Source organism: Pan paniscus, chromosome 1, assembly GCF_029289425.2.
Source record: "Pan paniscus chromosome 1, NHGRI_mPanPan1-v2.0_pri, whole genome shotgun sequence".
Lineage (NCBI taxonomy): Eukaryota > Metazoa > Chordata > Mammalia > Primates > Hominidae > Pan > Pan paniscus.
This window is the reverse complement of record NC_073249.2, coordinates 55,889,103-55,907,017: the sequence shown is the minus strand read 5'-3', so window position 1 is coordinate 55,907,017 and position 17,915 is coordinate 55,889,103. Positions and strand designations below refer to the sequence as shown.

The 17,915-nt window shown below is 34.7% G+C and overlaps 1 long non-coding RNA gene across 1 annotated transcript in view; it reads left to right on the top strand.

The window, feature by feature from the left end:
* Nucleotides 1-16,827, top strand: part of LOC134728762 (uncharacterized) — a 309,900-nt gene extending 293,073 nt beyond the window's left edge. The window contains exons 3-4 of the long non-coding RNA XR_010109549.1: nucleotides 3,748-3,844; nucleotides 16,665-16,827. This is a non-coding gene — a long non-coding RNA (uncharacterized LOC134728762). The remainder of the gene's footprint in view (nucleotides 1-3,747; nucleotides 3,845-16,664) is intronic.
* The last annotated feature ends 1,088 nt before the right edge of the window (nucleotides 16,828-17,915 follow it).

The window sequence follows — 17,915 nt, the reverse complement described above, 5'->3', positions numbered from 1 at the left end:
ACTTAAGGTTCTTACTTAGGTGAGTACCTCATACTCCTGGCTGTAAAAACAGTTGACAAGGAAATAACTTTACATAATGACTAGCTGTGTCTAATATCTCTATTTTCAGAAGTAATCTAGATAAACTAAAAAAATGAAAGAATTCATTTTTTAAAAGTACTTTTGAAATTCATTTTTCAAAAGTACTTTGAGTACTTTTGAAAAGTACTCAAAGAATTCCCATTGAGTACTTTTCAATGGGAATAGATGTTGTAGGTACTTTGTGTAACTTAAAATCTTAAAATTATTTTTGATGCTTCTTGGATGTCTGAGTCATTTCCAATTAAGATAGGGTTATGATATGGGGAAATATGTTTCTAAAAATTGTGGAAAGTTCTCATCTATCAAATGCTAATATCTGATTGTTAAGAATTTTTTGCTTCTTAGGTTTTCATTGAAATTTAAGATTATTAAAAATAAGAATTCTAGTTAATATATAATTCTGTATATAAAGTGTGCCAAAGAAGATATGTTCTTATTGAGAAAAAAATAATTTTATCCAATTCAGAAGTTACCTAAAAGTTGATCCAAATTATGGACTATGGTAAAATTTTGTCCTAAGGTAAAATGACTGGCTATTTCTTTTTAAAAAAAGAAAATATAGGACAAAAGAGAAAGTGCAAGCATGTTATAGATATTTGTGTAAGTCATATGTAATATTTTTCCCCTTTTCTCTGTATATCTGTCTTCATGCACACAGAGAGAAAATAGAAAGTTGAAAAGGCTTAGGTAGTAAAATGGTTTTTAAAACCTGATAGAAAATTAGAGAAATTTGCCTAATTAACATTGCTCATAGTTAAAGCCCTTAGTTTTCATGAGGGTAAAATAAGAAATATTGTAAAGAAATACATTGGCAATTTTGCAATTCTATTTTTAATACAGTTAAGCATGAGGCCAGATTTAACATGGAGCCAAATTTCACAGACATGCTTGCACTGCTTCACACTATATTTGCTATTCTGCATAGATTGTACTTGCACTAAAGTGCTTAGTGATCATGTGACTACAGTGAATTTCTTAATTCCCCAGAATGTATAGTGGTATTGGTGGACTTAAAGATATTAATTTGTATACTAGGAATGAAATATCTATCTTACGCTTTTTAGGCTCTGAGTAACACTGTAGCCTCCAAGGTAAACTGAGTAGGAGAATATTTGAGGTTTTGTTTCTTGTTTGTTGTTTTTGCTTCTAATTTTCATTTATTTGCCATTTGTTCTCTCCTGAGTTTTACTTATATATACATATATAAAATCATTGATGTTTTTAAGTTTCTCATGGAAGGCTTGTATTTAGTTCTATAAAGAGTCATTCTGTTTCATATGCATTTCCAAAAGTTCATCATTTGCTCTATTTATCTAAGGTTCCTAAGATACCACTGTTAAGCCTGCAAAAACTTATAGAACACACCAGCCATTTAAAATTTGATGGGTTTTGCTTACCCCAGATGATCAACAGAGCTGCAAGAGCTTTAAGGTTCCTGGCAAAAAATAAATAAATAAATAAAATACTTATTTTTATAAGCTCTGAGCAAAAATAGTACAGTATATATTTTCTCATTTGGAAAAGTAGGTGAGAATAAAAAAAACTTTAAATAGTGTTTATTTCCAAGGCAATTCAACTCAATTAATAATTTAAGTTGGTTTCAGACGTTTTCCTTTAGGTAATGAGGAAAAACTGTGATATGGGTACAATGTTTTAGTATTCAGGAAAGATAATTTCCTTAAGAAAATGATATTAATTGGAATTTCTTTCAAATAATTTAGTTGTGTTTGTTATTAAAATTAAGTTACATTCATTTGGATGAAGTAGTAATAAAAATTGTGAGACTTTCTAGTGATTTTGTTTCAAGATCTCTAGGGTGTCTATTTTTCTGGCCAGAAACCTCTGTGGCCATGGCACCGTTGCCCAAGTTCTTGTCCTGCGTCCAGGAAGAATGAGGTATGCAGACAAGTGAGGGGTGAAGAAGAAGAGTTTTATTTAGTGTTAGAACAGCTAAGAAGAGTGCGTAGGTCCTCTCTGTAGGCAAGCCATCCTGTGGAGTGTTCAGCTGTCAGCAGAGAGGAGGCCCTGTAGAGGGTGGCTCCTCTCTGCAGGCAACTCATTCAGACGTTTCTGCAGGTCTCAAGCTTTCAGCCAAGAAGTTAGACCCTTTCTGCCAGCAGGTTGTCTCTGCACCTCTCAATGGAGACACTAAGCTGGTCGTCTCGTCGTCTCCAGCTATCAGCAAGAGGGTACCCGTCTCTGCAGTTGGTCTTCTATCCCATCCTCTCTCTGCCCTCACCCCTCTGCCTTCTTCCCTCTGGCCATCCCCTGCCCTGCTTTGACTGAGCCCAGGGCTTTTATGGACCTCAGAGGGGAAGAAGTGCTTGTGATTGGTCCATGGCCAGCCACGGGTGGCCAGAAGAGGCACCATGGGCCCCCCTCCCATCTGCAGGACTGGCAGTCCAGCCCCCAGCCTTCAGGCCCTCCCTGACATGAAGGTGGGGACTTACTGGCCCGCTTCCGCCCAGAAATCCATCTGCCTCCAGAGCTGCCATTCATGGCCCCAGGGCTTGGCCCCAACTCCTGCTCAAGATCAGAGCAGGCACCAGGAGTGGAGAGAGGCCAGGCAGTGGGAGCAGACACCGCCAAACATGCAGGGACTGGGGGAGTCCTTCCTGAGGCCCCTGAGGGTGCAGGCTGCAAAGACGCTGCGGTCCTCTGCCTGGGAGGGTGGCCACAGATGCATCCGGGAGCTCTTGCCCTGCCAACTCGGAAGGGGCTGGGCTCCTGCTTGTCCCAAGCTCTTGCCTGCTTCCTGGAGTGGGAAGCCCAGGTCTGCAGCCAGGGGGAGTAGGGCTGCAGCTGCACCCAGGAAGGTAGATCCTATCTGTTCCCAGCTCCCCCAAGAGCACAAGGAGGCAAGGATCCATAGCTGCAGTTTGGAAGGCTGTAGTCCTCCCGGGAGGGCAGGGCTCCTACTTGCTCTATAGAGCAGGAGGCCTGGGTCTGCTGTTGCATTTTGGGTGACTGTAGCGGCTCGGAGAGCTCCTATCCCAACTCAGAAGGGGCAGGACTCCCACTGACTCCATGGAGTGTGCAGTCCCAGATGCACTTCGCTGCTGCAGCCGGCATGATGGTAGCAGCTGCTGCCATTAATTTTTCATCCTAAGCCATTTATTACTCATGGGCCTTCATGTGTGTACTTGAAAACAAAATATGCACAAGTATTGCACTGGTTTGAAGATTCTAGTGGCAAAAGTTATCAGTTTTCAGTATTGTATCTAAGAACCAATCTTAGAAATATGTGATGGTGCTCTTTTAAATAGCTTAAATTATTGTGTGCTTGTTTTACTTTGTCCTTGTTTTGTTGTATATAATTTAAGTAAGTGAAAGGAAATTGTTTATCTTCATACTGAGTTTCCAAAACTGATACTTGCATTTAACATTTTTTTTGTTGATGGAGAAAAAAGTTAGTTGTTTTTCTCTGAAAAGTTTGGCACAGGACCTATCACATTTTTGATGCTTTTGGTTGCAGTTCTGTCATTAGAATGCTAGCAATTAGACATATGCAGTGAGTAACTTTACTTTAATACAGTGGTTTGAATTGAAGTGCTGCAGGCAGTATCTACTAGACACCAAATCAGCTTTTTCATTCGTGACATGTTAGAGAGAATGATAGGATTTTGCAGTCTAAATATCCTATTAACAAATCCTTTTGTTGTTTAGTTACAGAGCTTTCACTCCAGCATCTGAAAAAGGCACCAACTCCTGCTAAATCTTGAGAATTGACACATTGAAGCCTTATCTTCAGACTCTGGAAAAGGTGATGATTAAAATAAACTACTTTATTAAGACATAGTGCTAGAGAGTAAAACTATTCAATCCCTCTAGGCCCAGGGACTATGGCAGAAGAGGTGGGTTCATGAAATTGTAAGGGCCGATTTTAAGGGAAGAGATTAGTTGAGAGGTTTTTTTATAAATTAAAAATTAATATCAAAAGCACACTGATGAAAGGCCAGCATCTAGGCTCGTGTGTTGAAATAACAGGGTTTTCTTAGAGCATTTATTTGTTCTTTAAAAGAAAATTGTAAAAGGTAATAAAGGTTTATGAAAATTGTACCTTATGGTCAAACTGATTAAAATTAGATAGATTTGTTTATAGGTTTTATTAAAATTAGCTTTCACATTAATAACATACATACAAAGGACAATTTGATTTTTGAACAAAATTTTAATATAAGTGATAATAAAAGATTTTTCTTTATCTTATGAGTAAAAATACAGAAGAAAAAGAAGAGGGAGAGGGAGAGACAAATTCAGTAGGCCTCATGCTGTCTTTATTAACGAAACTGAGTTTCCTCTCTATAAAAGTGTAAACGTTTCTGTTTTATCATTTTGGCTAAATGAATGACTATTTTATAGTAACCTGTGATCCTATTTGGTGCTATTAAGTGCCTTAAACCCTTGATTTTTGCCAGAATTTTCAACAGCAAAATTTTGAGTTCTAAATTCAGTCTTTTTGACCTCAAACTAACTTTTATGGGTATTGCCATCCCCCAAAGTCCAAGAGAGATATATTATGCTTATCTGGTATGTTAGAACTCCAAAGAAAGCATTGTAAAATGTGAGGTGGTCTTTAACATACTCTGGGTTATATTTCTGTATGTGTTCCAGGATTTTATGACATTTCTGAAATTATGATGTGTCTTAGTGTATGTTGTCAGTAATGATTATGATTATTATGTTAAATTATTGTATGTCACAGAAACAACCAAATTTTCTTGTCAACTTGATATGCTTAGGCTTTGTGTCCCCACTCAAATCTCATCCTGAATTGTAATCCCCGGTGTTTAGGGAGAGACCTGGTGGGAAGTGGTCGGATCGTGGAGGTGGTTTCCCTCATGCTGTTCTCATGGTAGTAAGTGAATTCTCATAAGATCTGATGGTTTTTTTTGTTGTTGTTGTTGTTTTTTGAGACAGAGTCTCGCTCTGTCGCCCAGGCTTGAGTGCAGTGGTGCAATCTCGGCTCACTGCAAGCTCCGCCTCCCAGGTTCACACCATTCTCCTGCCTCAGCCTCCCGAGTAGCTGGGACTACAGGCGCCCGCCACCACGCTCAGCTAATTTTTTATATTTTTAGTAGAGACGGGATTTCACCGCGTTAGCCAGGATGGTCTTGATCTCCTGACCTTGTGATCCGCCCGCCTTGGCCTCCCAAAGTGCTGGGATTACAGGCGTGAGCCACCGCACCCAGTGAGATCTGATGGTTTTATAAATGTTTTTCCTGTGGTGACACGCACTTGCGCTCTCTCACCTGCTGCCATGTAAAATGTGCCTCTTCCCCTTCTGCCATGATTAAGTTTCCTGAGGCCTCCCCAGCCATGCAGAACTGTGAGTCAATTAAACCTCTTTCCTTTATAAATTACCCACTCTCTGGTAGTATCTTTATAGCATTGTGAGAATGAACTAATACACAACTGCATCTTTACTTATAACTGTCCTAGGACTTTTATCATCCACAATTATTCTTTTCTGTTGATTCTTCTCAAAAAGTGACTTATAATCATCTGCAGCCCAGGGCTTCCTTCTTCAGGGGAGTTCATGAAAAGGTCTCTAGAATGCAGGTTTCTGATAACCCTAAATGTTGTGCCATGAGATTAGAGAGAAAACTTTCAGGACTCTAATTGAACGGCTGATGTGTTTATAAAGATTCCTAATAAAATATGAAGCAGAGCAGAAGTTGATTGCATGGACTGAACTAATGAAGAACTGAAATAATTTTCATGGCTTTTTTCTTGTTTGAAATGTTGCTGATTCTTTTTGCTTTGTTTCTCAGAGGCTGGATCATAGTTTTCTTTTGAGCTATTTATAGACTTTAATGATTGAGTAGCGTATACTCTTGTAAACAGAAGTTGAGGCCTATTTCTGTTTCCCTCTGCCTAATATCTAGAATTTGTAAACTATTTATGAATATTATTAATTCATGGCAATGTGCTTGTTCATATATGTTTAATAAGAACCTGTGGGATGCAGTTGGGGGAACTGGTTTTCTTCCTAAGGCTTTAACGGAAATGGCCTTGTGAGAGGTTCCAGCAAAGACAATTTAGGAGAACCTATATGGACAATGATTCTTGTTGCAGTTTGTATAGGTAATCAGGCCAAGTATATGGGACTAAAGCTTATTTGGCAGGTGGGCTGGTCTTGTGATTTGTCTCTGGTGGCACTAGGATACTGGAGAGAGAAAGATTGTGTTTCAAAAGAAAACTATAGTAGTAAATTAACCTTTGTTTCCTGGGTAGCCACGTGGACAGCCATGGCATGTAGCTGCCCACAACACCCCTCCTCAGCATGAAGCAGCTAAAAGATTGCCAGGTGGATTCCTCATGATTGAGGAGTTGAAAAATAGAAAGGTAGGGGTGAATTGAAACTGACATAATTGTCTCACAGAACTTATGTTTATAGCTTCTGTTGAATACACATAGAAATGGATTCTCCCAGTCTTGAAACTTGAGAAAGTTCCTTTGTTTTATTCAAGTTTCTTTCTCAGGAAACCAACCTTCAGGCCTTCTAGATAGTATCATGGAATTGAAGTTTACTAGGTCACTGCATCTGGACAATAAGATGCTGGACCCTTCACCCATCATGATTACCTATCTGACCACCTGCTTTGTGTTGACCAAATTATCTTTCTTACCCTTTCCTAATTCTTGTTTTTCTACATGTAGTTACATTTCTTTCATATAATGCCCTAATTTTAGTCAGTCAGCGAGATGAATTTGAGACTTAACTCCCATCTCCTGGGCTGCAGCACCTGAATAAAACCTTCTTCCCTGGCAGTACTTGTTTCACTGATTGGCTTTCTGTGTAGCAAGCAGCAGGATCTAGACCAAATCTGTGATGTTTCAGTAATAGAAAGAAAAAAAGAATTCATTTAAGTTGCAGGGACTGAAAGAGTACAATACCCTGGGATTTTGTTTTCTGGCTAGAGTTTGAAAACAGAAGCTTTATTATGTGTTCAGCAACCCTAATATAAGGGAAAGAACAAGTAGATTGGAAGCATAATTCTCCTAGAAGTTTCCTTGGACCCTGAGAAGGGCATAGATTAGACATAAACATTTCTGTGTGCCCAGTAATGAGGAAGAAGTAAGTTGGTAGAAGTAAAATGGTAGACAGATCAGATGTGAGCATGTATGCATGAGCACAGTTAGAACATCAGAGTGATGGCTCTTTTGAAGGATCTATGAGAAGTCTAAAGGTGTGATTACACAACTGATTGCCATCTGTTAGTTCCAACACTGGATATCAAGAGAATAGAGTGTAAGTGTTATGATTGGCCACTTCGAAACAACTAAAAATGACATGAGCTCCATAGTCACTGCCACTTACCTGCATGAGTGATGGTCTGTAAACTTCACCTCTCAACTTGGAGAGGAAGGAGAAAATCTTTAAATTGAGGAATGGGCTTCAAAATTAAAAAAAGTATACAATCCATTGAGACTTGGATTTTTCTTTTTAAATTCTAAATGGGCTTTTTACTTTTATATCTAAAAACACACAAATTTTTGCTGCTGAGGTGAATTTCATTTAGGAAAATAAAGACAGAATCATTCTTGAATTCTGTAAACAATCATAACTAAAAAAGGATGCCTACTACCAATATTTTTATCTTGGAAGAACTTATTGGAGTGAAGAGAAAGCAAAGAAAGAAAGGAGAAAAGTGAAAGACGCAAGCAAGCAAACAAAAGAATCCCTGCAGCTACAGATACCAAGAGTAATTTTTAAAAACTGCGTCTGTATTAAGCTATATATCTTAACACTGTTATATTGTTATATTCTATCTTTCCTTGCTATGTTTATAGTTTCAGTTATATGAAACTATATTTGAAACAAAATCATATACTATAATTTAATAAAGAGTGAAATGAGAGAATAATGTATATTTTCATTTTACATGCTCTATCAGTAATAAAACCAGGAAAGGAATGAGTACATTGTATGAAAGGATTTATGTGGGAAATATATTATTCTTATTTCAAAATTCTTTCGGAATTAAGCTAAATATTTTTAAAGTAATAGTATTGATAATAAATCCTGTTTTTAACTTTTGTATTTATATGTATATGCTAAGCTACATGGGTTCATATATATTTTTCTCTCAGTATCTATAGACACACAAATAAAGATAATATATTTTTTAAAAGTTTATATTATAAAATATTGTATTTAAGTCTTTCCTTAATAGGCTTGGTCCGAAATCTGCTAATATTCTCTTGAGGCTTTATTTTTTTATATCAGCTAAATAAAAATATAATATACATTAATACAAGGAATTAACATAATAGGCCTTTAATAAGTCTATACCAGAGTTTGAATTCGATGGTAATCATTTTTTTAATTGAAGGTGAGAAATTAGCTCTTTATGTGTCCTTTTATGCTGACATTTTCTTCACATGACCCTAGATTAGTTCCCTTGAAATTCCCAGCTCCTATGTTTTGCCATTATTCAGTATATGAAGCTTTAAAGCAGCTTAGTATTCTCTTAAATCATTCTGTCACTTGAGATCCACCCCTAATTCCTCACATTTTACTCATTAATGTGCAGCCTTTCTAGTGTAATAAGTCCTAGGGAAATTCACACTCAAATGTTCCCTTTTCTATGTTTCTCTCACTTATTGGAAAAGTTTTCTGAAATTTGCCATTTAAATAGGTAACAAAATTTAAAACCAGAGCTATTGAAATGTTGACAATGACTAAAATTTGTTTAAAATACTTATATAAAAAATTCTTTTTACCTGTTTCCCAATTATAAAAAAGTGAAATGAGTATTTTTCTAACTTCAGTAAGTTCATCACACTATTACAAAATTTAAATTATCAAAATCTGTCCCCAAAGCACATTATCAATATTAGTATTTTTCCCTGCTAGACATTTCCCCTCTTTCTGATGACTAAGAAGAACTACACTGATTATCACAAATAAATATTTAAATATGATTTTAAATTTTTCTACCAGTATTATTCACTTGCTTAGTGGGATCTGAACATATTTTTTCTAACAGCAGGGATATATTTGGTCAAAATATGACCAAATACATACTTAAAACATCAAAAGTGTAAAAAAAATAAGCTGGAGAGTTATTTGGTTGTTATGACTAGAGAAGTAGATTAGAAAAGGTTTTATTTTGTATGAGTGGTGCTATACTCTAATATCATTCCCTAGAGATCTCCTAGCTTTGACTTGACTCTCCTCTTTACCTAGAACACTTAGGTATTTCTATGATTTTGTTGGGAGCACATCAAGGGCAAGAGATATTTTAAGCATTTCTGTGTTTGGCTCATAATAGGTGTTCCATAAATGTTGAGTGATGACTAAACAGACTCTTGAATGCAGAGAGGCTGAGTGATTACCAAAGGGTCAAGATCTAGAGGTCTCAGGATAGGTTGTTCATCTGGGATGGAGAAAGATTTGGGTCACTGAAGGCAAAGCACATCATCGTTTTGCTTGAGGTTGGTGCAGGTTTTAGAATTGAATAGTAAAAATGGGAGGATAGAAAGAGAATGTTATATATGCTTTTTACTCTGCTAGACCATTAATGAGTGGTATTTTAATTACAATTTACAACCTTATTGAATAATGCTAATAATATCTAACTTACACAGGAGCAAATGAAATGACAAGACTTGACCAGAATAATATTAGTGAAAGGGTCTTTCAGACTGTGTTTATTCTTCTTTCATTAGATAGTGCTTCTGCTTGTCAGTCCACTAGCAAGTGACAAAAAACTTTACCTCGTGAAAAATTTTTAGCATCACTGCTACCAATATAATTAGTTATAGTTATATACTGCTTACTATTTGTAAAGCATTTTTATAAAGCTTTAATATACATTATCTCAAATTATGTTACAACTCTATGAGGCTCAAAGGACAATTATTTCCACTTTATATATGATACAAAATTAAGTTGTAAAATAATAAAATAATTGATAAGTTTACATGCTGATAGTAGAATGTATTGAACTCAAATTAATATTCTAGTTCTAAATCCATTGTTCCCTTAACATCATATGAAGATCATTACAATAATTAAAGAGTACTATTAATTACATATTCTCTGTTAAATATCTTCATCCTGGAAATGATCTCCTAGCATAATCTTATGCATAATTCCTGACTTTGTTTTATTCCCTCCTTATCTCCTCTTCTTCGTCCTCAGATATATTATCTATTATAGCTCAATATCTTGGCTAATATCCATTAATGGTGGCAGCTATTAGAATATTTATTAAGTTACTATTGTTTTGCTTAAATGAAGATTTATGCCTTCCATTATGAAATGTCATTTTGTGCGTCTAAATAATTGCCAAAGTTTACAAAAGTGTGTACATAAATAATAAACATTATATGTTTAAGATCTAAGCTAATTGACAGACATAAGTGACTGTATTTCACTAGAGACCTCTTAGGAAAAAATAATCAGAGATGACACGGACATGATTAGGGTCCAATTTGTTTCCAGTATTTATTAACCTTAAGTGCATAGGCAGTGAGGTGAGTTACTTAAATCAAAAGGAAGAAGTGAAATAAAATCATGAAAGGTTAAAGGTGTAATATTCATAGTTACATGTGTTATAGAGAGCCAATTATGTGTCAGGTTGCAGGGATAGATAATCATTGAAGCTTTATAATATCTTCAAAACATAAAACAAATTTCTTTAAAATATACATACTTTAATATTTTGCAAATAATGAAACTTAATCCCATTGAAGTGATATGACTTTCCCAAGGCCTTCTAAGTAGCAAATGGTAGAGCCACTCTCCAAACCTAGGCTTTCTGGTCAGCAAGATTATTTTCATTGTACTACATCATATTTTATCATATAATGGAAAGGCATAATAGGTGAAGTTTTTTTTTCTTATTCATCAACAGTTTGGTACAATTCATGAACCTGAATATTTCTCTCTTTCACTGTTTTCTTGATTATAAACTCTTGTCTGTTCTTTACTTTGTTGCATGAGAGTTAATACACCCAAATGAGGAAAAGTTTACTTTACTTGTACCTTTAGCCATAAAGTATTCTTTGATATTTCATAAGACTACATTCTTATAAAACTAAATTATACCAAATGGAGAAAACAAATTTATTTTGTCTGTTGCAGAAGAATTTACAGTAAATAGTGATGAAATTACCACATCTGTCAACTGGCTGCTGAGTATATATGTGAGATATTCATGCCATTTTCCCTCCTAAAGTAGTATTTCCCATTGATTTATGGCTAAGTATATGACTAATAAGAAACTGCCAAATGAAAACACCTGAGCTGATAATTTAAGAAAATACTCAAGGTGAAAATAGAGTCACCAAAGCTTCACAATTAATGTAGTCATGGCTGGATAATTTTTAAGTAGTGAACACGCACACATTTTATTGTTTTACATGAGGTGATGCAGGATATATAATACTGATTGAGCTCTGCACCAGTGAAATAGAGGCTTCTGGGAGAAAGACATATTTCACACCTCAGGGGCTTTTTGCAAACTGAAATTCATGCTTTTTTTTTGTCAGAGAATTCTGGTCCTAAAGGTTTATCTTTGTCAGATATATCCCATAAATGATTTTATATCTTGATTTTTAGTTCAGCTTCCTACAGAAAAATTAAAGGAATATTTGCATCAAATTATTTATTTTCTTATTTTTATTCTTTTAACATTTAGAAAAATTCCGAAGCTAATATCAAGAAACTTTTTTTTTATAAACTGAGGTGAATATGCTTTTACCCACTGGTGATCAGCAAGAAAAGGCCCTCTCTTTGTAATTCTTGGCTTGAATAATTCATTTTAGTATTTCTGTTTCTATCCTTTAGGAAATATTTACAACAAGCTTGCTGCACTTAGTAGCACTTCACATAGCTGATTACTGATATTACCATAGAAGCTAAAATTAAATTTGAAGCAGTAAACAACTTCTTATACAAGTATTTTTCATATGTTAAAGAATTCTGCAAGTATTCTGAACTTGAAATCTAACCTAGGTCTTTGTAGGAGGAATGTTGGGAGAACAATACACATTTATAATTAAAGCTGGAAAAGTAGCTTAAATAAAAGGGAAAGCATTTTGAGCCCTGATATTTATCTTCAAAATTATATTGGTGATTAGAAGTTTATTTCCTTTGAATACATTTCCATCAATGGAAAGGACAAAGGAAGAAAAGAGCAGTGGAAAGAAGATATGTTAATGAATTAGACTTCTTAAAAAAGTGCTCACTATGTGCAAAATCATTCTGCTAATGCTTTATGATCTGGCTCTTATCTGAACCTATTTATGAAATGATATTAATGTGTTACTGAAAATATCCTCCTTCTCTCTGTTTTGCATAGCTCCAGAGCTTTCAAACTTCAAGTGCTTAAGCTCCAACTCTTCCGTTATCCATTTTGCTCCTCTCTCTCTCTCTCTCAAATCCCTGTTGAGGATCATCTCCATGTACTGGCAGTTTCCTCCAGTCCCTGTGATCATTTCCCTGTGATCATTTGAGGTGATTTAATGACTGGACAAATAAAGATAATTATTTGATAATGTGTTATTTCTCAGATAACATTTCCAATTAAATAGTAATTTTAGTGGGAATTTTAGCAAGTGGAATTAGTGAGAAATGCTCTTGCCACTCAAAATATACTGCAGGAAGCTGACGATGTTGTATAAACAGTCTTGTAGTTTAAAAATATTAACATGTTAATAAACAATATAATAACACATAATTGGGGTAAATTTCAAAGTAAGCAAGGTTCTATCATGACAAACTTTCCCCTCCTTCTAGATATCTGCTCCTGGCAATACTCTCCTTAGGCCATCTAGTCCCCTTCTGCACAGTTGATGTCCCCTGGTAATACCCACTTATTGTAGACTGCCCCATGTAGACCTTTTTTCCTCGGCTGCCTTCCCATCCTCAAGTTCACAGTCTGGTCGCTGCTGTATTCCAAGGCAGTGAAAAAAGACTTGTTGAACAGATGAAGGCTGTCATTGTTTTATACAATTGGATCAGTGTAGGTCAAAGCAAGAAAGCAAGGCTAGGTGAGATTTAGTGACTGGCAGGAAATGGTTATCATAGGAAATTATGCCTGTATGAGAGAAAGTCAAGTTCAGGTAATTCAGTATCAGTTGGATTGCTGAAAGGCAAGGAAAATATGCAAGCAAGGACATGCATAGTAATAAAGATGTCTTTTCTGTATCATTTTAATAACTTGTGATGGCATCTTTTATAGCATTTATTACACTTCAGTAGAATTACTGAATTTCTTATCTATCTCCTTCAAGAGACACTGAATTCCTTGAGTTCATGGATTGTGCCTTTGGTCTTTGCATTCTCAGTGTTCACCATTTAATAATGTCAAGTAAATACATGCATGTTCAATAATTATAAGTGAATTATTGTTTTAGAAAGATTTCTCTGCCGGAGAGGTTCTTTTATTCTGTACTCTTTGAGACATTGCTTTGTCCTCTACTTGGAAACTTGACTTAGTAAGGCTTAAATGTTCATAATTTATACAATCATCAATCATACTATGTGTGTGTTGAGGGTGAGGGACCCTAGAGAAAAAAGTGACTCAATTCACATTTTGTAATAAGTTAAATCAGAAAAAGAAATTAGGGATTTGCCTTGAGCCTGGTTTTTCTGTTCCTCCAATAACTTTATAGTCAGGTAATACCCAGTGTTACATAACGTTCTGCTTAAAATAGTTAGAGTGAATAATTCAAAATGGAGAGTAATTATGATCTGCTGGGATTGGATTCAATAGTAAAAATTATAGTCTGCCAAAGTGACCCCTTGTATTTTCCTGCTTGTGTTCTCTACACCCTTACTCCCATTCACTTAGAATCAGATAACTCATGTCATATAAAGTACTAATTTTGTTAATTCAAATAAATCCTTTTAAATTTGAGATTGGGATAATTTCTTTTATTTATTATATATATTTTTTTCTAGCAACAATGTACTGTCTGGAATATAGTGACCATAAGGGAATTGGTAAGGCCTTTTAGATTATCTTCTTAACTAAAGTTAGTATTGGGTTTCAAGACTTAAGAGCATAATAGTTCTTATGCAATTTAAAAGTGTTACTCTAAAAGAGAGAATTTAGTCCTGGAGAAAGAAAAACTCTTCTGGAGTCGGTGCTTCTAATATTACACTATGTTGCTTAGTCACCATTCTACTTTTTTATCCTTGTGTAAGGAAAACCATACCATCACTGGCATTGTAGAGAAAAGAAACCAAAAAATAATGGCCAAGGCAACTTTTTGAATATTTTAGAAATTAAATGATGAAGACAATAGGCAAACTATTAGTCTATTAAAATCCCTTTATAAAACTTGAACTCAGATTTTGAAAATTTTATAAAGTTGGATGTATTCGATCTACTTACCCAAAATTTAAAAACTTCACATGAAGATTATAACTAGAGTATGTAATTGAGTGTTTCCTGACATGTCTCCTTGAGATGCAATGTTGGATGAAGACATTTATACTGGAAAGCCTACAAAGTATTTTTCTGTCCCCTAATAATATCCCCTAATAATACTATTGTGTTATTTATGTAAGAGTCATGATTGAGTAGAGACTAAATTTATAGTTAATATATTTTGATAGGGATACACTTTCCTAATCAATTTAAGATTCTCAGTTCCTGAAACATATAGATATGTTTTCTTATGTTTTTTGACCCATTAGGGATTTCAGCAGCAAAAAAAAAAATTTAGTCTCTGAAAAATATACTGTTCTTAATTGGTGTGTAAAGTGCTACCTCTATACTCAACTCTACAAAGTGGAGGAGTAGTTTTGCCTAAAATGGAGTATAATGAAAGTTAAAGAAAATTTCAAATGAGTCTATAATTCTGCTTTTATCAGAAAAGACAAAAACTTCAGACTATGTGTCAGGATAAAACACAAGGGGAAACAATATGCTTTAAAAAAGTTCAAGTCTCACTTTACAAATCACTGAATATCAGATTTTTTTCTGGGAGATGTAAAAGATATTTCATCTAAGTGCATTGCATATTGGAGAAAGAATGAACTGAAAGAGTTTTATTCAACTTGTTACAACATATTCGTGCCCTGGGAGACTCTTCTGTTTAGATGAGAATGCATTAAAATATATCTGGATGGAGAGCAGAAAAATCAGAGGTAACTAAAAATCCATTTCTAGTGATTTTGGAATTCAGAAGGCTACTGTTTCTGCTTTCTCTCCCTTCTTTTCTTCCTTCACCTCCAAATCTCTTCAACATTTAATCAGGACATTCCATTTATTACAAATACTCTAGATTTGATAGTTTGTTAAAATTATATTGATTACCAAAGTATCTTTTTGTATCTTCATAAAACTGGAGGTTCATTATGTCAGAAAATTGTGTCTCTCTATATAGCAATATATTATCACATGTGAAAACATGAGTTTGTAGCACGATTAATAGGTTATTTTCTTTGTTACTGCATTTTCTCATTGGTGATCTTGCTCTAAGTATTTCCCATTTAGTATTATAACTTTCCATCTTTAATAAATAATTGTGTTGAAAGAATTCAGGTAATTTGTGCTTTAAAAAAGAATATCTTTTTAAAATGTCATATAATAAAGCATGAAATATTAAATACCTTGTTTAATTACATTTCTAATTAAATTTCTTCAGATACTCTAAGTATCTACTATATGGCACACAAATATAAAATGTCTGTGATTAAAATAGGTTACTGTTAATGTTAAAAGGATGCCTGCCTGTTTTTTAAAAAATATATTCAATAATTTTAGCAAATGAGGTACTAAGTGGTCCAGATGTGTGTTTACATATTCCCCCACTCCCTGTCATCCCTCCATATCCATGGGCGATTGACTCCGGGACATTCCCTGTGAATACCAAAATCCATGGATGCTCAGGTCCTTTATATAAAATGACATAGTATTTGCATAGGATAACATAAGCATATCCTCCATATCTTTTAAATCATTTCTAAATTACTTATAATACCTCATACAATTTAAATGCCATGTAAATATTTTATATACTGTATTATTTATTTGTATTATTTTTTATGGTTGTATTTTTAATTTTTTTCCAAATATTTTTTATGAGAAATAGATTGAATCTGCAAATGTGGAAGGTATTATTGCATTTTCATGCTGCTTATAAAGACGTACCTGAGATTGGGCAATTTACAAAAGAAAGAACTTTAATGGACTTACAGTTCCATGTGACTGGGGAGGCCCCACAATCATGGTGGATGGCAAGGAGAAGCAAGTCACATATTACATGGATGGCAGCAGGCAAAGAGAGAGAGCTAGTGCAGGGAAACTCACATTTTTAAAACCATCAGATCTAGTGAGACTTATTAACTATCATAAGAACAACACGGGGAAGACCTGCCCCCATGATTCAATTAGCTCCTACCTGCACTCTCCCACAACATGTGAAATTATGGGAGCTACAAGATGAGATTTGTGTGGGGACACAGAGCCAAACCATATCACCTAGCCTATGGATACTGAGCAGGAGGGCCAATAGGCATGTTTGTATTTTTCTGGTATTTTGTATCTTTTGTGCTTTACCCACATGTAAAGTTATTTTTTAGCCATTAATTGCCACATATTGTCTTTTATCAGGCTGGAAGCTTATCATGGGCCTGGATCTTGTGCTATTCAAATGTTTTCACCGATGCCTACAACTGTATTTGGCACATAGAAGTAAGTAAATGAATGCCAAAAGAAAGAATCAGTTTGTTCTCCTACATAGTGTAACAGATACTGGGAATTGACTTGCTTAGTGTGCATTGAGGAAAAGTAACATGACTGTGTCATATAAGTGGAAATGTGACCTTTTGGAAGCCTGATGGCCATGACATTCTATTTTTGTGGGAAAGCTTTGGTAAATTTCTGTTACCCAGTCCCAAATATTATATGTCCAGAGCAGCAGGGGTCTAACAGTGGTGTTCTGAATTGTGCTTGGACACAAGGCTAGTCAGTATTTATGGCTGTTAGTATCCAAGTTCAATTTTCTGGCCCTTTCAGAGATTCTGAAAGCTACTTGATATGTTTTCATAGACAGGTTTCTGCTTAATTAGCCCAGTTGGATTCTGTTGTTTGCAAATATGAACACTAATCAATAATCAGAAAGAGTGTAAAAATGTGATTACAGCAAATCTCTAGATCACCCTAAAGTATGAATTATTTTTCTCTTAATTGGAAGATGGGGAAGATGATAGAAATGTGGATGAATGAATGTGTTTTATTTTTGCATAAATTCCGACAAACAGGTTTCTGTTCTAAAGTGCAGAAATGCAGTTACTTTGTTCATTTGACATATTTTAATTACAGAATATAAATAGTAATGCCTCATATTGTCTGCATTTCTAACATTTCTTTAGTGCTTTCACATTATTTCATTTTATAGTTATAATAGCCCTAAAAAGTAGGTATTGCCCATGACTTCCATGCTAATAAGAGGAAAATTCAGAAGTAGATGAGAATGTCTCATTTTTAATTCATGCTCTATCTGAAGGTTTTTCTCTGCATGCTTACTTAGGCTATGATTGCCATTAAATATGTGGATGGCCATATAGCGGTGATGTATACTTTTGTTTCTACATTTATTTAAGGGTCAAAAATAGTGACTGTCTGGATGTTTTCAGCTTGAATGACAGGTAGCCTCTATACATTGATTACATTATGAACTGGATATATGTCAAGTCATCTCTAAGATGTGGAAGGAGTGATAGCTTTAGACATTACTAAATCTATTTAGTTTTCAGTTTAGAAACATCTAGTAATAAAATGTTCAATTCTCAATATTATATTTCTTAAAAATTAAAAATATATTATCTAATTATTTTCATTTAGACCAATTTTATTTTAAAA